We start from the raw sequence: 22,429 nt of genomic DNA, 5'->3' as shown, positions 1-22,429 counted from the left end.
AGCGGTCAATTACATTAGACTCAACACTTTGATCCTCCATACTGTCCATGATGCACCTGAGCCCACACGGCACAGGGGAGACGGCACAAACATCCACTTCTGTTTTACTGAGTGACTGCAGATGAGCCAACACCACAGGCCTGCACTCCATCCTCACAAGCAAAAAAGAAAGAAAGAAATGGAGAAAATGAGCAGAAATGAGCAGTTCACCGTCTGGTCCCTTTAAATGCATTCAAAGTCATTTAAATAAGTGATGCCTGCACAACAAACCCCGCCCCTCACACATATTTCATTCTATTTTAAGTCAATGGGAAAATTTAAAAAATTCATAAAAAATGCAACGTTCACAGCGTTCTGTGACGCTGCGCTCTGATTGGCTGACGTTCTGTGACGCTGCGCTCTCATTGGCTGACGTTCTGTGATGCTGCGCTCTCATTGGCTGACGTTCTGTGACGCTGCGCTCTCATTGGCTGGCATTCTGTGAAACTGCTTTCTCATTGGCTGACGTGTGATGCTGCGCTCTCATTGGCTGACGTTCTGTGACACTGCGCTCTGATTGGCTGATGTTCTGTGACGCTGTGCTCTGATTGGCTGACGTTCTGTGATGCTGCGCTCTCACTGGCTGCGTTCTGTGGCGCTCTGCTCTCATTGGCTGACATTCCGTGACGTTGCACTCTAATTGGTTGACATTCTGTGATGCTGCATTCTCATTGGCTGACGTTCCGTGATGTTGCGCTATGATTGGTTGATGTTCTGTAACGCTGCGCTCTCATTGGCTGACGTTCTGTAACACTGCGCTCTCATTGGCTGGTGTTCTGTGATGCAGCACTCTCACTGGCTGACGTTCCGTGATGCTGCATTCTCATTGGCTGGCATTCTGTGACACTACACTCTCATTGGCTGACGTTCTGTGACACTGCGCTCTGATTGGTTGATGTTCTGTGACGCTGCGCTCTCATTGGCTGACGTTCTGTGATGCTGCGCTCTCATTGGCTGACTTTCTGTGACGCTGCGCTCTCATTGGCTGGCATTCTGTGAAACTGCTTTCTCATTGGCTGACGTGTGATGCTGCGCTCTCATTGGCTGATGTTCTGTGACACTGCGCTCTGATTGGCTGATGTTCTGTGACGCTGTGCTCTGATTGGCTGACGTTCTGTGATGCTGCGCTCTCACTGGCTGGCGTTCTGTGACGCTCTGCTCTCATTGGCTGACATTCCGTGACGTTGCACTCTAATTGGTTGACATTCTGTGATGCTGCATTCTCATTGGCTGATGTTCCGTGATGTTGCGCTATGATTGGTTGATGTTCTGTAACGCTGCGCTCTCATTGGCTGACGCTCTGTAACACTGCACTCTCATTGGCTGGTGTTCTGTGATGCAGCACTCTCACTGGCTGACGTTCCGTGATGCTGCATTCTCATTGGCTGGCATTCTGTGACACTACACTCTCATTGGCTGACGTTCTGTGACACTGCGCTCTGATTGGTTGATGTTCTGTGATGCTGCGCTCTCATTGGCTGACGTTCTGTGACACTGCGCTCTGATTGGTTGATGTTCTGTGATGCTGCGCTCTCATTGGTTGATGTTCTGTGACGCTGCGCTCTCATTGGTTGATGTTCTGTGATGCTGTGCTCTCATTGGCTGGCGTTCTGTGATGCTCCGCTCTGATTGGCTGACGTTCTGTGGCGCTATGCTCTCATTGGCTGCTCTCAACAAATAAATGAATGAATGAAAAAAAAGCCTGTTTTGTTTAAAATCATTGCTTCCTGGTGCTTTTTAAGGCTAAAAACTCCAAAAAGTCTGTTCTAGGTAATTTGCAAATGCCCATGTTCCTGTGACTTTAATAAAAGAAGCCTCAAATCATCGCAGACATTCACTGCAATGTTTTGAAAAGCTGCAGCAAAATCAGGGCACTTTAGGCTGCAACAATAAAAAAAAAAATCCCGTGAAATCCTGGAAGGACTGGTTATTCTATTTTGTGTAACTTCTGCTGCTGCTGTCTCGGCCAGGAGAACTCTTGATAAGAAGATTTTTAATCTCAATGAGCTTTTTCCTCATTAAAATACAGGTTAAAAATAAACTATAAAAACAAAATCAGAATTTAAGAGGATTGCAATGAATGTTCTTTACAGTTTTTTTCCCAAATGCATAAAACATTCACAGTGATTCTAGATGAAACGCGCCACACTGAACACATATTCCCCTGTTGACAGTCAGTATGCCAAGTGGAAACTTGTGCTTTTTCTGTCTTCGTAAGATGGTAAACAGAAGTTAATCGCTTTAAATTCGTTTGGGGATTTAGAAACACACTTCTAGAAAAATTAGAGTCACTTGGTCACAGTTGGATAAAGTCGTACGGCTGGAACCACCACCTGCTGCTCTGTTTTTTCTAGCTCAAATGTTTTGTAACTGAGTATTTTTGACATTTTTACTTTAATTTTGATTGATTATTTAATGTTCGTTATATGCATCTTCTACGCCCATGTGTGCATCTGTAATTGGATATGTTGAATTCAGGTGTTAGGGCTACAAATCAGTAATAACAAATGTCATAATATGGTTTTATATTGTGATAAATATCATAGCATTGGTTAGTTTAAAAAGATAGTTTTTACTTAATTTCTCTCAACACTGATTTTTATTTATTTTTTTTATCCATGACTATGATTTTACATAGCCTGTCCAGCCATCCAGTTTTCTCAGTGTATTCAATACTGAGAAACAGTCTGCAACTGGGTCGATCGCAATGAAATATGCACCATCTATTCTACACTGAGCCAATCACAAGTCTGGGGGGCGGGAGTTTCACAATGTGTCATACTTTTTTTTGTTGCGAGTCAAAGTCGGTTCCAAGTCCGTAAATCTCTTTACAGCTGTTGTTGGTTGTTTGATTCAAAAATAAGGATTGAATTACAGATTACACCCTGTATTCTCAAATTTCTCGGACAAAAGCATCACATCCGTCTTATCTGTGATTGGTTAACTCAGCGCCTGTTAGTCCCACCTTTAGGGGTGTACGGTACACTCATTTGTACCAAACCGTTTTGATTTGGGGCCTTCGTTACAAAACGGAGGTTTACCGAATGAATACATGTGGCCTATGTGAAGAACGCTGTGAGGCGTTCAAAAACATTTAGGAAATTGCAGAGTTTGCCATAAACATTAAAAAATAAAAAAACACATAACATGTGGGATGCCAGTTAATGCACAAATGACTGAACAATATTTTATAGAAATGTCCTGTGTCCCACAGGTAGTTATGGAGCACACCCCCCCACCACCACCACCTTCACTGGCCTCCTTCACTGTACCGAAAACATATCAAAAATGTATGGAACCACAGACCCCTGTACCAAAAATGTACCAAACTGAAAATGTTCTGTTCCGTTACACCCCTAACCACCTTTATATTTGATTTCTCATTGAGAAAGACGGATGGCTGGCCAGGCTAGATTTTAAATGCTCTACCTCTAAAGTTTACTATCACACTGCCATTTTCTATCACAAATAACCATCTACTTTCTTCATATCACTTGGAAAGAAAAATTTCCCATTAAACTTTTAGGCTGTATTCACACCTACCACGTTTGGTCCGTTTAAAACGGACCAGAGTTCGTTTCCCCAGAAAGTCCGGACTTTTTTTTAGGTGTGAATACAAACATGCAAACTCTGATTCGAACCAAACAAGCGGACCCAGACCCCCTAGAAGAGGTGGTCTGGTGATCAGATGTCCATATTATGAAACTGGCTCCGACTGAGCGTTTCTTGAGTGTTAACATCATTTTCGTAAATTTGTGTTTGTAAAAATACAATGAATATTCCAAAAATGATAACTGTATGTAGGAGCACCACGTCTATTTTCATCAACACCGGCCGACTCTGATTCATCCCGCCCCCGACTTTTCTGTCCAATGCCAGCGCAGTTTGTCACATGCGTGCTTCTGTTCACGCATTTTGGTCCACTAGCAAAAAGTGCAATGTGAATGCGATCCGACCCAAATGAAAAAAATAAAGTCTGCATTTGATCTGAATCAAATAAGCGGACCAAAGGGCTTTTCAGGTGTGAATACACCCTTAGAGAATTATAGACGTGTCTAGACCACAGGTGTCAAACATGTGGCCCAGGGGCCAAATCCGGCCCGCCAAAGGTTCCATTCTGGACTGTGGGATGAATTTGTGAAATGCAAAAATTACACTGAAGATATTAAGAGTTAAGGATGTTAAAATCATTTTAGGTCAGACCAGTAAAATACTATCATAATAGCCTATAACTAATGAAAACCATACATTTTCCTCTTTGTTTTAGTGTAAAAAAAAAAAATTAATTACACAAAAATGTTTACATTTACAGACTAGCCTTTTACAATAATGTGAATAACCTGAAATGTCTTAAGAGAAGTATGTGGAATTTTCACAATATTCTGCCTGTTACTAAATGTTTTGTGTATCTGTACGTTAGAATGAACATGTATAAACGATCAACTATTGTTAACATTGCACTCATTTTTCGTAAGAATTTGCAGGTTGTTCATATTTGTTCATGTTATGTTCAAGTACAGTTCATAGATGTAAACAGTTTCATTATGGAATTTGACTTTTTTTCACTCAAAAACATAGACAAAACTTTGGAGTTGACATTATTTATCAGTTCTTATTCTATCATTTATATTATTTTACTGGTCCGTTTCACTTTAGATCATATTAGACTGAATGTGGCCCCTGAAGTCAAATGAGTTTGACAGCCCTGGTCTAGACTATATGGACGCAAACATCTGGACACATCATAGCTACAGCTCATCAGATGTCCTGTTCATACTGATTTGAAATATAAACATCCATATTTCCTTACATTTTAATGGGATCAGAAGCTGCATGTCTTTCTCAATTTTAGATTCACTATCAGTACGTAGTTGGAGTTTCATATGGATTGTGTTATAGTGTGTTGTAGTAACTGTGGGAGATTTCCAAAGCTTATTTATAGTTTCAAAGCAGTTCAGAAACCAAGTGCTCCCCCTTAAGAGCTTCTAAAAGTTGGCTGTGAGATACCGGAGGGAAAGTTGGATCCATTTGACAGAAACGGTGATCATCTTAACGTCACACAAAAAGCACACGGCATTTCTAACTCACACTGTTTATGATTTGGCTGTAAAATTATCTATTCAAGTTGTTTCCATTCCTTCCATTTAAAGGTCCAAATGTTTGAGATTTGTTTTATGTTCCAGTTCCAGTCTCCGTGAGCTGATTGTGACGCTGAACTGAGAACAGCCAGTCCCTGGAAGGTCACGACAAACACGCACACATTAGCCGAGCAGTAGAGCTAATGAGGAACTGCAGAGTCTCCGTGGGTTTGTCACCATCACATCCCTGAGAAACATTCACAACTACATGTCTAAGTTTTCAGCAGCTCAGTTCAACTCAGTAGACTTTAGACTTTTCAGTTACTGACCCATAGTTTTATAATGAGCACTTTCATACTTTAACTGGACTATGGTAAGACTCCAAACTCTACTCTATAACCCACAAACACCCAGTGCTGCTTTTATGGCAGTTCTGTTTAACCTATTTAACCTTTCTTAAGTGATTTATCACTGTTTATTGTAACATTATCCTCTGTATTTAGTTCTTTTTTCCAGTGAAAATCAGGTATTTTGCTATATTTAGTTCACTGATCATGTAATTCAGGGGCTGCATTCAGCTAAATTTGATCTGCAGTGGGCCGAACCAGTAAATAACAGAATAATATATTAATAATGTCAACTCCAAACTTTTCTCTGTGTTTTAGAGCACAGGTGTCAAACATGCGACCCGGGGGCCAAATCTGTCCAGTCCGGCCTGCGGGATGAATTTGCCTATTATTTTTTCACTTTAACCTACTGTATCAACGCAAAAGGTCAAAAAACACAAAAAAATCTAAAATCCAATTTGAAAAATGTACATAATTTATTGCATATATAACACAAAGATGCTTAACGAACCTTTTCAAAGACTTTAAAAGTGAATATTGGTTCTAAATATTAGGTACAGTTGTCCCTCACTATAATGTGGTTCACCTTTCATGGCCTCGCAGTTTCACAGATATTTTTTAGCGCAAATTTTTTTTTTTTTTTTTTTTACAGTGTATGAACGCGCATTGTGTTCTGCGTCCTGATTGGCTAAGGACTGTACACCATTGTCAATCAATCTCCTCCGTGCCGTGTCTCCTGTACAGTACAGAATGCCTTCTTCTTGCCAAATTTACATAAATGTTCAATCACTAGCAGTGTGACTCTGAAGTGCTGTATGTTTGACAGTTTTCTCCCCGACAAAATCCACAATGTCGATGCAATGTTCTGCACCGACAAAGGCACCTGCGGTCACACCCAAAGGGCAGAGGAAGATGCTGTGAGGGGTGTGTGGTGAGGGGTTTAGCAGCCTTAAAACATATATAATAATTGTAAAAAATAAAGCTGACTACTTCACAGATTTTGCCTATTGCAGGTTATTTTTAGAACGTAACCCCTGCAATAAACGAGGGACTACTGTATATAAAATCAAAATTGTAATAAATTAAAACTATACCCAAATATTTGAGATAAAAGCATATCTTCAAATTGACGTTTTCTCCAGTTTTCTCACCCCCCCCCCCCCCATATATTTCAGAGGGAAACATAGTACATTTCCCTGTGAAAGTCTTACTACTGTCCGTCACTTGATTACCTTTCATTTTAAGATAACGCCACAGTCAGTGCAGCACAGAGCAGTGACTGAGAAGGAGAATAAACCACACAAGATGTCCTCTTTACACCTGCGAAGAGCAAAGAGAGGGAAACTGGCACAGGAGGTAAAAAAGAAGGATTTTAGATTGAAAGAACCTGAAAGAAGCCTGAACACACTCCTACATGGATGCACACACACACACACACACACACACACACACACACACACACACACACACCACACACACACACACACACACACACACACACACACACACACACACACACACACACACACACACACACACACACACACACTCACCACCCAGACATTTTGCCAGTCTGAATGTTTGGCTTTCATCCTGTGATTCTCTCCACTTGAGAGACTCCAAGGTTAGCCATCCTTTTCTCTCCTGATAATTCATGTGCTCATACAAGCATGAAGGCACAGAGCCGGCGCCTCCCTCTCAAGGCCACCAGAGAGCCACAGAGAAAGGAAATTACTGTATAATATCCGCATGGTAAAGATAAGAGCCAGGAAGAATGGGTGTTTGGTGCAGCTACTGACAACAATATTCATGGGGTGGTTTTTTTTTTGAGGGGTTTATATAACAAGAGAAACACTGAAGGTATGTCCCTTTTAAAGCTTACCCTTTTGCATCCATTTATAAAAAAAAAAAAAATAAAGAAATACAGGACCATCAGGGTTCCTATGCAGGTATGGAAAGCAGAGGTGTAGTCCAGGGTATACAGCGGTATATGGAGAACAGTTGTCCCTCACTATAACACGGTTCACCTTTCGCAGCCTTTTTTTCTTTTAGTGCAATTTTGCATGTTTTTTTTTTTTTTTTTACAGTGTATGAACGCACATTGTGTTCTGTGTCCTGATTGGCTAAGGGACTGTACACCATTGTCAATCAGTCTCTTCCGTGCCGTGTCTCCTGTACAGTACAGAATGCGTTCTTCTTGCCAAATTTACATAAATGTTCGATCGCTAACAGTGTGACTCTGAAGTGCTGTATGTTTGCCAGTTTTCTCCCCGACAAAACCCACAAATTCGACGAAACATTCTGCGCCGACAAAGGCACCTGCGGTCTCACCCAAAAGGCAGAGGAAGACGCTAACAATCGCACAAAAAGTTGGAACTGTGAAATGAGTCACTATTAATAATTTCGTATGTGTCCTCGTAGGTTGATCATTAAAATTAAATTTGTTATTTCTAAAAGCTGTCATATTTATTTATAGGAAAACGTTTATATTTTTATTTCTCAAACAAATGTTTGGGCCTGAAAACAGGTTTGGATCTTTGGTTTCATTCTAAAATACTGTACCATTTTAACTTTGTTTTATCGTTCTTTTATTGAGTCTGTTTTGTCTGGTGGCATGGTTCGGTCCGACTATTCATGTTTCTAAGACTGTTACCACTGTTCTATTTTCTAAAATGTAAAATTATGAATTAGATACCAAACTGGAAGAAAACTCCACCTCTTTAAACATTAAAATGCCTTTATTACCATGGCATGGTCATATCTAGACCTAAAAAACACTTCTACGTGTTTCGGCTTCAAGCCTTCATCAGGAAGTCAAAAATGATGAATATCTACAGAACAGAAATGGATTGATCTGTTTTTTTACGGTACTTGCTAGCTAGTGCAGCTAAAATGTTTCTGTGACAGCACATACAGTCGGCTACACGTCCCAGAAAACATTTGGGCAGATTGACAAGTTGAATGCCCCGCCTTCTGCTCTTATCCTGCTCCAACCCATTTCAAGTCCCGCCCAGGTGTCGTTAAGTTTCACTGCTGCATTGACGGACAGCTGATGTCCACACACTGTTCAGGAGCGACCTATTCAACACGCTTTGTATAATCATTGGCAGAACTCATAATGGGTAGATGGAAATTCTCTGATGACTGGCTCATAAAGCCCAAAATATAAAGACTGGTTGGAATTTTTTTACCAAGACATCTGGAAATTAGGGTCTGGAAAAAGTATGGGATTTTGACATTTCAAATGTGTAGGAACCCTGGATTATATTTGGAGGACAATTAAATTTCTGTACTTTTATTTTATTTATTAACCCCCCCCCCCCCCCGAAGGAAAGGCAAGGGGTATTGTTTTTGGTTTACTTTGTTTGTTTGTTTACACTCTAGCAGCACAACTATTAGATGAATTCATATCAAATTGGGTTTATAGATTCCCAGTGACCCAGAATAGATGTGGATAAATTTTGGGAAAAGTAGATCAAAGTTCACATTTTTTATGAATTTTTAAAATCTTTTTTTTCCTATTTACACATAATGGGTGAAAATTTCAAATGTTTGTAGTAGCAAAGCTATTGTTGAATTCATACTAAATTGGGTTTGTAGATTGCCAGTGACCCAGAATAGATGTGATTACATTTGGGGAAAAGTAGGCCAAAGTTCAGATTTTTTATGAATTAAAAAAAAATAATAATAAAATTCTCCCTATTTACTTATAATGGGCGGAATTTCAAATGTCTATAAAAACATCAATTTTGTTTCAATTTACTTCAAACTTGCCACATATATAGAGGCTACTGACATGCTGACATCAGCACATGCATAGACATGATGACATCAGCTGGATCGATGACAAAATAACCTACAATACATGCGAGGGGCGGGGTTTGTTGTTCCTGGCACCACTTGTTTATTTCTTTTTTCTGTATACTATGGAAGGACCCTGCCTCTTATCAGGGTCCTCCATCACTTTGCCAGGGTTCATTTCACAATAATGACTAGCTTGCTGTACAATATCCTGCTTATTACACAGCTACTTACTAAAAAATCAATAGTTTCACATAAAAAGTGGGGGTGATATGTGATTCCATTTGATTAAAAATTATCTCCAGAGTCTATGATCAGGTGTGCCCCAGCAGTGGTCTATTATTTATATCATGGAATGCTATAGAGAAATAATAGATGTAATATATACTCCAGTGACATGATATGAATAGCATGGCCTGTCCCCTCAGCTGTGGGTATCTGTGAACTTAACTGTGGTGGCAAAAGGGTTAGCACTTCCTCTACACAGCTGGAAGGTCACAGGTTGTGTACTGAGTTTCACTATTATCTAATGTCACACAGGTTTTCTCTGGTTTCCGTTAAAAACACATGTGAATGCAATGTTTCTCTCACCAGTGCCACGTTATTGATGACGATCTGGAAATTAGCAGCATGTTTTGTTGTTTGGTTACTTTTGGATTTGATGATGCAAAGAGAATAAATGTCTCTTGGTTCAGTTTCCTGACGTAATACGTTACCACACAGATGTCACTGTGTTTACGCAGAATTGTGGCGTTTGTCGCATTTCAATGATGTAAAGGTCGGATAAATGCAACCTGGCCGTTCAGACTGAAGTCACGTTGCTAAATATCAGATACGTATCAGATTTAGGACCATATATGAAAGTGGCCTGGGTCGGATTTGAAAAAAAATCAGATGTTCAAGATCTATTGTCTAAAAATAAGTTCTTATATCTCACTAGTCGCTTTTTCATTCTTTGCAAACCTTTTATTACTATTACTATTATTATATATTTACTAAATGTAAAAAAAAAAAAAACAGAAGTGCGTAATGTTGTTTTTTCCATTAAATCACAAATGCAATGATTTGTTTATTATCGCGAGATGACACATGAAGTCATTCCATAAACATGGTGACAAACGTAAATATGGTGTTTATTTACAGATATATTCATTATTATTATTATTATATATTCCCCCTCTATCTCTTACTAAATTAAAACATGATTGGGTTTCCTGGTGTGTCCACACATACCACAACATGTTTCTTCTTCTTCTTCGCTTGTTGCAATGTACATCAACATCCATTTTTTTTAATTCACCTGACTCTAGTTGCAAAAAAAACTCTTTCCATTGCAGTTTTGCATGATATACCATTTGCACTACACCCCAAAAACCAGCTGTTTCCAGCGGAAAAACTTTTAATCGAAAAATGAGACTTTTGGTGAAATAGTTGTTTTCCCATTAGGTAAATTTTTATGCGCAAGTTATATTTGCGCAATTTGAAGGTCAATGGAAAAACGACTACTTACAAGTTACTCTTTAGGTGATTATGTCTTATTTTAAGTGTGATAAGATAATCTGACTAGAAATAAGAAAAATACATTTGGTAAGATTTGGATTTTTTTCCAGTGTATTGATTTTCATGTATGCTAGGTTAATTCTCCTGTCATTGAACTTGACCAAAGTACTGGCAGATATCTGGAGTTGGTCCCTGGAAACCTTCAGTAGAAGGTTTTAATTTTTGCAGTGTGCTGTTGAGAGTTTGGAATATCTATACAATGTAGAACTGCTTTAAAGATCATCAAAGAGGTTGTTGTATTGTTATGTAATCAACAGTTGTCATTATATAGTTGTTTATTCAGGGAACTGAGTCTTTTCTCCCATAGGACTCCTTCCACTCAGATCAGCCTCTGGTCTCCCTTCAAAGACCCCAAGACGGTGACATGTTTGCACCTAATCATTAGAATCTTTCATCTTTCATCTGAATACCTTTGACTGTATGTTGCCAACTTGGTCTAATCAATGGAAATATTCCTCATGTTCGTTCACTGTCATCTGTGAGTTTGACTTTCCTGAATGACATGTTTACACTTTCATGTATTTGATGTTCGGAAGAGTTAAACGAGACCAGCAGGATTTGTGACATCACAGATATTTTGGAACTAGACAGCATAATGTTGAAACTTAAACCCATCAGTGCACATACACTGGGAATGCTTTTTTTTTTTTTTTTTTTGGCAGAGCAGGAAACATCTGGTGTCCGACAGTTTTGGAATAAATTTTTAACATGGCTTGCGGGACAGCCATATCAGACACACATTATTATTTAATGCGGACTATTTTATTATGTCTCAGCATGACTGGAAGGGATCTTTAATTAAACATAACGGCTGTGGCTGTAAACATACTAATGCTAGTAAGCCACAGCAGCTCCCCCTGAACTAACGATAGCTTATGAACAAGCTAGTTAATGATGCATGGTTTTGAATTATGTAATAAGGAGAAAACAACCAATTGCGGGAACAAGGCAGTAGTGGAATGTAAATAAGTATTTCTATGTAGGTACACAATAGTTGAGTATTTACATGTTACGCAGGTTTATAGTTATACTCCACTTGATTCTGCATTCAACATCTTAGTCTGACAGCTTTATACTTTTATACTTTTCAGACTATATATATGTTCACATTCCTTTCAGGGAAAACCACTTACTTCCACATTTGCATATGTTTGTCATAAAGTGAATGCTGTTAAAAAAAAATCCACTTTTCAAAGCCCACTCGAATGAGATGTAAACTGCATGGTCACAAATCTGTTTTTCTGAGCTCTTGAAAAGTACACTTTTTAGCAATGTATGCTTGTCATAAGACAGCAACACTACAAACATATGTGGATCTTCCAGATCACCTACCTTTAAACCAGTGTTTTTCAATCCTGAGGTCTGGACCCACGTGGGGTCGCATTGAATTCATATGGGGTCACCTGAAATTTCTAGTAATTGATGAAACAAAATGTAAATAAATTACTAATAAAAATATTTTTTAATGATTCAATATATAACAGCCTCGAGGGGATGCTGTAGCAGGAAGCGCAAAAGTGAGACAGACAGATGGAAGAGGTGATGAAGAGGAGAAGTTTTAAGCTGAACTTTTAACAATCATTTTGCACAAACCCTCGTCATGGAAAACACACGAAGAATGCATATGATGCGGGTTTTAAGTCAAAAGCAGTTGATGTGTCTGTGAAGAAGGAAACAGAGCTACTGCACGGAAGTGCCATAAAGAGCGACAACGGAAGAGAGACGTAGAAGGAGTGTGACGGAGCCTTTCTGAGGATGTTCAAGTCCGACACTGAAGAAGACGACTGCAGTGGTTTCACTGCACAGATAAACGATGAAGATACAGATCAATGACTTTTCTGGGTTTTTGAACCAGCCATTTTACTGCCGTTTTACAGGCACTGTTTGGAAAAAAGCAGTTAAGGTATGGAAATAAATATTTAAATGATCTTTCTGTTTACCATCTTTCTGTGTAAATATTGTTAGGGAAATTTTGCTCTGCTGCTGGTGAATAATGAAATAGAGACTTCTGCCGGCCGACAAGATTTTATTTCTTTGCAAAGAAAGGTCAGTTCTGCACACGAGCGGTGATTGTGAAGAAAAGACAAAGAGCTTCTCACAAGATCCACCTTTTATAGGATGAATCACATTGACACCTCCAGTTTCCTCAAAGGGTCTTTTGACTGAGTGATGAACTCAAGGCTTTAACAATCAGTCACCTTTTGTTACCTTGCAAGAAAATGTACACACACAGTAGGGGGATTTGGGTAAGGATATGGGAACAAAGAAGGGAATCAGATAAAGAAGTTAAAATTCCATTAAAATATCTCATGTTACAACGTGGACACCTGCGGCTTATAGTCAGCTGCAGCCTATATATGTACAAATACTTTGTTCTTTTAAAATTTGGTGGGTGCGGCTTATATTCAGGTGCGCTCTATAGCCCATAGTTCCATAAATATTTGGTAACAGGCAGAATATTGTTCAAATTTTGGAGTCTGGAACTGAAATTTGAACAATTTCTACAATATTACAAGTCCAGATCACAGTGGATCCATAAATGCACCAAACATTTAGGAACAGGCAGAATATTGTTCAAATTGCACATTTCACGTTGTTCATCTTTGTTTTTACTTATGTATTTATTTTCGTTTTATTGTGAAAGAACAGTTTTGTAAATGTAAATATTTTCACAGTGCAATCTTATTTCTTTCACTTAAATTTTTCACTAAGAAAATTTGTCGTTGTCATTATTTATGGGTTATTGTGTTGCTATTTTGACTGTAGATCCCATTGGTCTGTATGTTGAACCTGAACCAAAAGGATTTGGACAACCTGGACTGTTCAGCTTAATTTTTGCACTTTCAGCCTCCAGGGCCGGAATGGAACCTTTGGCGGGCCAGATTTGGCCCCGGGCCACATGTTTGACACCTGTGCTTTACAGGGTTAAAAATGCCTTTTTTTTTTAGGTGATCTGAGCTGGACTGACCCCATGATAAGATGACTCTAACTGGATACAGCAAGAAATTGATGTCCATTTATTTAATGTTAGGCGAAGCATACGATTCCGCATCAATCTGTATGTCTCCAGTCCTCTAAAACATATATCCCACATTAGCCTTCCACTCATGTTCCCCCTGTCTCCTCCTTTCTATTCTAAAGCTCGTCTCCCGGGTTCCTGCCTGTTTTTTCGGACACTTTTTCTGCACTCTTTCCTCTCTCCTCTTATTTTCCTTCCTCTCTCATCTCCCCACCTCTACTCTCTCCTCTCCTTCGCTGTCAGGTAAATTCCAGTTAACATGTTGTGTTCAGCTCCCACCTGCCTGCACCACTAAGTTCATCTGTCATCCAACTGAGATGCTCTGCAACATGTTAAACAAGCCCTTAGCATTCAGCTGCTCGCCCCGAGACACACTGGCTGCTGAGTGTACGGCCAAAAACCAAGAATTCATTTCCTGTTTGTGTGCATTGCAAAAAAAAAAAAAAAGAAGAAGAAGAAACAGTCGCTTTTATCATATTGATCAAGATGATAAAAGCGGCATTGGAGTGTTGTGGTGGATTTTAAACCTGCTGTAGCCAGGATTTCAATAAAATAAATACTCCTGTCTTCCTATAAAACAATACTTTGACAGATCAGATCATCCCATTCTTAGTAATTCAAGCACCACACTCACTGGATTTACACAACTTAATCTCTACCTTCCTCATAATAATGTGACTATTGAAAATTCACATGATTTTAGACGTGGATGCATGAATCATACAGTACTCTAGAGCAGGGCTCTCAAACTCATTTTCTTTCAGGGGCCACATTCAGCCTGATTTGATCTGCAGTGGACCGGACCAATAAATTATAGCATAATTAACCTATAAATAATGACAACTCCAAATTTTTGTCTTTGTTTTAGTGCAAAAAAACCCCATTAAATTATGAAAATACTTACTTTTATAAACTATCCAAACAAAAAAGATGTGAATAACCAGAAAAAACTGAAATTTCTTAAGTAAAATAAATGCAATTTTATGAATATTCTGCCTCAGCATATCATTTCTACACGTGCATTATGGATCAGATCTACAAAGACACTGTTGTTCGTCCATCAGCCTCGATGATGACCTTGACTTCAGTTTTGTGGGTCCTTGAGTGGTTTGTCAGCCCTGTTTTTGCCCTGAAGTATCTGCCACAGAGACACTAAACAGTGAGGAACAGACTGAAAAGAGTTCAAATTGGGCTGAATTTTCTTTAGACATTTCAGGTTGTTCATATTTGTTCAGGTTATTCACATTTTATTGTTACAGGATAGTTTGTAAATGTAAGTATTTTCATAATTTAATGTTATTTTTTGCACTAAAACAAAGACAAAAACTTGAAGTTGTCATTATTTTTAGGCATAGTGTAATTTTTTTTTCACATCAAACCCAGAATAAAATCTGCAGTCATTCTTTTTTGTCGGTTCTTCTGCTGTTATTATTTGACTGTACATCATATTGGTCTGTATGTGGAACTGCAACTTAATGAGTTCCACAGCCTGTACTGTGGAATCTTGCACTTTGCAAATTCATCCTGCAGGCCGCGTTGGAACCTTTGGCGGGCCAGATTTGGCCCCCGGGACACATGTTTGACACCCCTGCTCTAGAGTCAGCTTGGTGGAGTGGGATGTTGTTGTTCCATGTGCTTGTCAGACTTCTTGTCAGAATAAGTTGAGGTCTTAGGGGGGTGCCAGGTGCATCCCCCTGGTAGAGGATGCACCACCTAGACTGAAGCAGAGCTGCAGCGACCCAGGTTAAATTCCAGGTCTGGGTCATTTGTTGCATGTCATCCCCCCTTTCTCTTCCACTTTTCATGCCAGTCACTCAATAGAAGAAAAGAAAATGTTTATAAATAAATTTATAAAAGAAAGCAGTGACAGGAAAATGTACTTTGACATTGCAGACAGTATGAACACACTTCTTCTTCTTTTCATTCAGGCTTTTGGCACATTCAAGATAAAACTGAGACAGTCAAATGTCTGCTAGTTTGTAATGTTAATGCTAAGTCTGGTAACAAACACTACAACAGAGTTACACCTGCATATTTACCTCCGCCAAGGAGGTTCTGTTTTTGCCAGGGTTTGTTGGTTTGTTTGTTTGTTTGTTAGCAACATAACTGAAAAAGTTATGGATGGATTTTGATAAAAATTTTCAGGAAATGTCCGAAATGGGATAAATAACAAACGATTAGATTTTGGGAATGATCCAGATCACTGTCTGGATCCAGGAATTTTTAAAAAGATTCTTTATCATTTGGAGATAGGGATATTTTCAACATACAGGGTGGGGAAGCAAAATTTACAATGAACATTTAGTTGTTTTTTCTCAGCAGGCACTACATCAATTGTTTTGAACCCAAACATATACTGATGTCATAATCATACCTAACACTATTATCCATACCTTTTCAGAAACTTTTGCCCATATGAGTAATCAGGAAAGCAAACGTCAAAGAGTGTGTGATTTGCTGAATGCACTCGTCACACCAAAGGAGATTTCCAAAATAGTTGGAGTGTCCATAAAGACTGTTTATAATGGAAAGAAGAGAATGACTATGAGCAAAACTATTACCAGAAAGTCTGGAAGATACTATTAAAGAAGAATGGGAGAAGTTGTCACCCCAATATTTGAGGAACACTTGCACAAGTTTCAGGAAGTGTGTGAAGGCAGTTACTGAGAAAGAAGGAGGACACATAGAATAAAAACATTTTCTATTATGGACATTTTCTTGTAGCAAATAAATTCTCATGACTTTCAATAAACTAATTGGTCATACACTGTCTTTCAATCCCTGCCTCAAAATATTGTACATTTTGCTTCCCCACCCTGTATATGTGTGACTCTACAATGAAGGGTCAGAGTGCTTGGTAAAAAAAATACAAAATAAGTTCCCAACAGGTTCTACAAGATATTGAAGACTGATTCATCATGTGTAGCAAAAGAGATATAGCTGTTTGTCTGTTAGCAGGATAACTCAAAAAGTGATGGATGGATTTGGGTGAAATTTTCAGGAAATGTTGAATGTTAAAGTTTGGTGGTGATGGGGGGGGTGGGGGGGGGGTGGTTGATCTCCCCTGGCGGAGGTCTGCGCTCTCCGAGTGCTTTTCTAGTTTCATCTCTAACTTCAGTTGTGTTTTACTGCCCGACCTTTTTCAGTATGTGTTGTAGCCAACATGTTTGAAATGGCCCAATATTTACCTCCAGAGGTTCTGTTTTCATTGGGGGTTGTCTGTCTGTCTGTCTGTTAGCAAGATAACTCAAAAAGTTATGGATGGATTTTCATGAAATTTTCAGGAAATGTTGATACTGGCACAAGGAACAAACAAATGATTACAATTTGGTGGTGATTGGGGGGGGTGGGGGGGGGGGCTGATCTCCGAGTGCTTTTCTAGTTCAAAATGAAACAAATGTACCCAGACAAAATGTGAAATATACTGTGTTCATACTATCCATAATGAAACACAAGTCACTGTAAATTACAACAACACTGTTTTGTCTTCTAGTGTACGTCTCATACTAATCCAGCTTTGTCTAATTAGCCCACCCCCCGAAGGGGAGGCAAGGGTTATTGTTTTTAGTTTGATTTGTTCATTTGTTTGTTAACACTCTAGCAGTAAAACTATTGGTTGAATTCATATGAAATTTGGTTTATAGATTACCAGTGACCCAGAATAGATCTGATTACATTTTGGGAAAAAGTAGGTCCAAGTTCACCTTTTATTATGATTTTTTTTAAGAGAATTTTTTCTTCTCTCATTTACTTATAATGGGCAAAATTTCAAATATCTGTAAAAAAACCATCAATTTTGTTTCAATTTACTTCAAACTTGGCACATATATAGAAGCAACTGATATGATGACATCAGCTGGATTGATGCAAAAAAATAAGCTACAATATGTGTGAGGGGTGGGGTTTGTTGTGCCTGGGACCACCTCTTTGGGGTTATATTTAGGTTTTGCAGTTACAATTACTTTAGCTTTATGCTTTCGGAACAAAAAACCATTTATGTTTTTACAAGTAATCCAGTTAGTGCCAACAAACATCTGCTGAATTAGTTGATTTCAGACTTCTGCATTGCACCAGTGTTGTCATTTGGGAGATATTAAAGTGTCATACAAGGCTTAAACTATTATGAAGTCAAGTTAAGCATTTGTCATTTCAGAAGGAAAATATTCAACGAGACAAACAACCTAGTTGCACTGTCTATGCAGCCAGTTCTCATCTTCTGCACTCTTTTTTCCCATATGCATGCCAGCTTTTGCTCTGGAAGTGAAATCAGGTCAGTTAGAAAAGGTAAATTGACTTGAAATAATGGAACAAGAACTGCATTGCACAGACTAATTATAGTACAGTCTGGTTCCTGAATTTATGTGATTAATGTTTAATTGCAGCCATGTTTGTGAGTCATGTTCTTCATGAAAACAAGTACGACTGGGCATATAGATGTCATCGGATGAGTGATGCATAAACTGACAAACAATGTCACTGATTACATTCAAGTATACTGTATAAGAGATACATTTAGACTGGGACATGACCAGGGTGCGATTTCTCAAAAAACCAGAAGGGGGGGGGGGTGTTTTTTTTTTCTTTGTCGGAGCGGGTGGCGGGGGGGCGTAGCAGTTATATACCTGGAGGTGCGGTCCATAACTGACGCAACTAACACTGGCGTGAAATGAAAGTGAAACTTACTTTCAACGTCCAACTCCTGGGTTCTGTTCCTCTATTATACAGCGGATCTTACACAAAATTTTCACGATTTCTAACCTGTATCCACTGGACACACATATGCTAGGCTCCAGGAAACTGTCACGTTTACACCCCCCCCCCTCTTTTTTACGGCGCCCCAGTGCATGGGGACGTTTGCAAATTCTGAGACTGCTGACAGTTCGGTTCAGGTGAACGCTAGTGCCAGTAATGTCGGATATAGGTGGAAGAAAACTGACACAACCTGCCTGTTATTTCACATGGTTGGTTGTTCCCCCCGAGGATGAATACTGAATACGTCATTGAGCAGAAGTAGGGATGTAAAAACCAGTGGGGGGGGGTTGATCCCCCCTTCCCCCCCAACAAATCGCACCCTGGACGTCACCATCATTAAGATTTGTTACACATTCCAGCATGAAACCGACTTTGTTAGCGCTTGTTAGCATTAGTGAAAAAGATCTTTGGATATACGCTGGGGCACCGCTAGCAACTGTGGGCCCCATGAAAGGTAAATGTTGTGGGCCCTTCATAAAATAAAGTATCTGTAAGTTTGTCATGGGAGCGGGAGGGGTTGTGTAAGTGGTGTAAGGGCGGGAGGTATATGTGTTCTATAAGTGTCGTAACTGGTGTGAAACAGAAACTTAACTTTGGACATTCGACTCCCGGCTTCCAGGCCTCTCTTACACAAAATTTTCACAACTTCTAACCTATATCCAATGGGCCCCCTGGGACTGCTGGCCCCCATGAATTTGTCATGTTTACTAGTGGTGGGCGGTAGTGTTGACATCAAGTCGGTATCAGTATCAGATCGATGCTTGCGTGGTGAGATCGATACTTTAGTTTCAGTTTTTCTCTTGTACATATCGCTGCAGTTTGGTCAAAGAGGCGACAGCCAGGTCACCAGACTCACTGCGTCTGTCTTAGGGCGGAGCAGTGACACTTTGCTGCTCCTCCCCCTCTTGTGTTTCGGTGTTGTGTCGTCGTGACTCAGCAGAACAAAACAAACAAGCAAACCACCGGCTCAGGTGTGCCCACCTACCATTGTTTTGTTACTGTTCTATTGTTTCTGAAAAAAACTTATTTTGGTGATCAAGTATTTTATATTTACTTATAAATTTTGCCCTAATTCTGTCCTGGGTTTGAACTATTTAATAATAAAAAGGAAACATCACAAAACACTTAGAGGTCATGAAAATTAATTGAGATTTAGCAATTTGATTATGCCTCCACCTTAATGATTGAAACGCATCAGTATTGGTATTGATATTGGCGATACTGGCCCATATTTTCTTGGTATGGATCAATACCAAAATATGCAGTATTGCACACCACTAATGTTAACCCCCCCTTTACGGTAAAAAAAAAATCTAAGTTATCGTATGAACATTACAAGAATAAACCTTTCCAAGAAGCTCTCTTTAGTTGGAAATAAGACATGAGCACTGGCCTCATGTGTTTGAGTCTGTTCTTCCATCTCCAACCGCCTCAGGACAGAATCACTCACTGTGTTTACATGCACATGTATCCAGTATGTGTGCATCTGGATACTCATATTCCTGTTTACATGAAAAATACTAGTATCTTAGCATCAGTTTGAGCCTGTGATGTTTGGAACATATCATGTTATTTCATCAGCTGCTTCCAAAAGCTTTCAAAGACAAAACTCTGTTTCTACTTTGCCTCAGAAGTGAAATGCTTTTATTGATGCTGCCATTTTTATATTTCTGCTTTGGCATTTAGCGCCTATGCAGCTGTCAGAAAATGAAAAAAAAGTATTTAACCTCATCCCAGTTTATTTTGGAGTTCCTCAGCTAGAGTATCCAGGGTTCTGAAAACCAGGATAAAGTCTTTCCTAGTTACTGAAACTGGGGTATGATTTTTACATGCTCAAAATATAAAGACAGGATACTTCTAAACCATGTACATGTACACGTAAACACATTAAATATTGTTTTGTTCTCACCTTATTCATACAGTTCAAAATGGCAGACAGTGATAGGCAACATGACACAATACACATGAATGTTCCAGCATCGATGAATGGATACTGTTTTTAGTTTGGTTCGTTTGTTCATTTGTAGACACTCTAGCAGCAAAACAATCTGTTGAATTCAAACCAAATTTGGTTTATAGTTTACCAGTGACCCAGAATAGATGTGGTTACATTTTGGGAACAGTAGGTCAAAGTTTACTTTTTTTCCCCTCAATTTTTAAAATCTTTTTTTTCTCCGCCATTTTCCTATAATGGGCAAAAATTTCAAATGTCTGTAGCAGCAAAACTATTGGTTGGATTCATGCCAAATTTGATTTTTAGATTGCCAGTGACTCAGAATAGATATGATTACATTTTGGGAAAAGTAGGTCAAAGTTCACATTTTTTATGAATTTTTAAAATAATCCCCCCCCCATTTTCTTATAGTGGGCAAAATTTCAAATGTCTGTAGCAGCAAAACTATTGGTTGAATTCATGCAAAATTGGGTTTATGGATTGCCAGTGACCCAGAATAGATGTGATTGTATTTTGTGAAAAGTAGGTCAAAGTTCACATTTTTTATGAATTGTTTAATCTTTTTTTCCCCCCATTTACTTATAATGGGCAAAAATTTCAAATGTCTGTAGCAGCAAAACTATTGGTTGAATTCATACCAAATGTGGTTTATAGATTGCCAGTAACTAAGAATAGATTTGACTACATTTTGGAAAAAGTAGGCCAAAGTTCAGTTCAGTTTTTAAACCTTTTTTTTCCCCATTTACTTATAATGGGCAAAATTTCACATGTCAATAAAAACATCAATTTTGCTTCAATTTACTTCAAACTTGGCACAAATATAGAGGTAACTGATATGCTGACATCAGCTGGATCGATGCTAAAATAAGCTACAGTACGTGCGAGGGGCGGGGTTTATTATACCTGGCACCACTTGTTATTTCTAATAATGAACTGTGATGGATTTATAGAAGGTTCTTATATTGATAAATTACATGCATATAACAATTGCAAACAACCAATATATGTGTTTTCAGTTTTGACTGTGCGAAAAAAGACAAACAAAAAATAGTTGATCTTGTAAATGGAGAAAGAAAATGTAAGTTATGTTATTTTCAGTTAAATTTGTTCTGGTTTATATTGTATGGTTTAGATGTGAGGAGGCGGAACAGGCTCAGGCTTATTAATTCAACCACCTGCTTTAATCTGCAGCCTGAACCCCATGCTAAACAGCCTGTTAGCATTCAGCTGCTAGCTTCTGAAACACACCACACACTGAGCTGAAGAAGAGGAGAGCATGTGAGGAAAAAAAAAAAAAAAAAAGAAACAATGATTTTGTTTTTGTAATTGCTTAAAGGCAGCTGCACAGGATTAACCTGCAGTTACAAATCATATGGAGCAGATTTTAATCAAGCAGAAAGAGATTACTGGAAGTCAAGTTTACCTCGGTAAAATGTGTGTGTATATGTGTGTGTGTGTGTGTGTGTGTGTGTGTGTGTGTGTGTGTGTGTGTGTGTGGGAGGTTATCTGGCTTCCTGAATGCTGGTGTGCTTTGAGCTTTTGCGGCTGACCTTGCCTTGCGGGAGTCTCTGTAGATGAGGACATTAACTGTGTCTGACTTTGCTCCAGACTCCTAATGGATCGTCTCTCTAAATCACACTTTTTTTTTTTTTTCCTGAATAGCACTACTTCTTCAAAAGAGAGCAAATCACAAAATCCCTCCAGGTGGGAAGAAATCCTCTGCTGGCAAAGAGACAGGAGAGCAAATAGAATAATGGGAAGAGGGTGAGGGAAGAGCAGAGGGAGTTTGGAGAAATAGGATATTAGAAAACAAGGGAACCTAGTGCTGGGTCTATTCTGTACGGGGTTTTTATTATCTAACCACCCACCAGAGGGGAAA

The sequence above is a fragment of the Sphaeramia orbicularis genome, chromosome 17, assembly GCF_902148855.1.
Source record: "Sphaeramia orbicularis chromosome 17, fSphaOr1.1, whole genome shotgun sequence".
Classification (NCBI taxonomy): Eukaryota; Metazoa; Chordata; class Actinopteri; order Kurtiformes; family Apogonidae; genus Sphaeramia; species Sphaeramia orbicularis.
The sequence above is the reverse complement of the archived record's forward strand: the minus strand, read 5'-3'. Positions refer to the sequence as shown.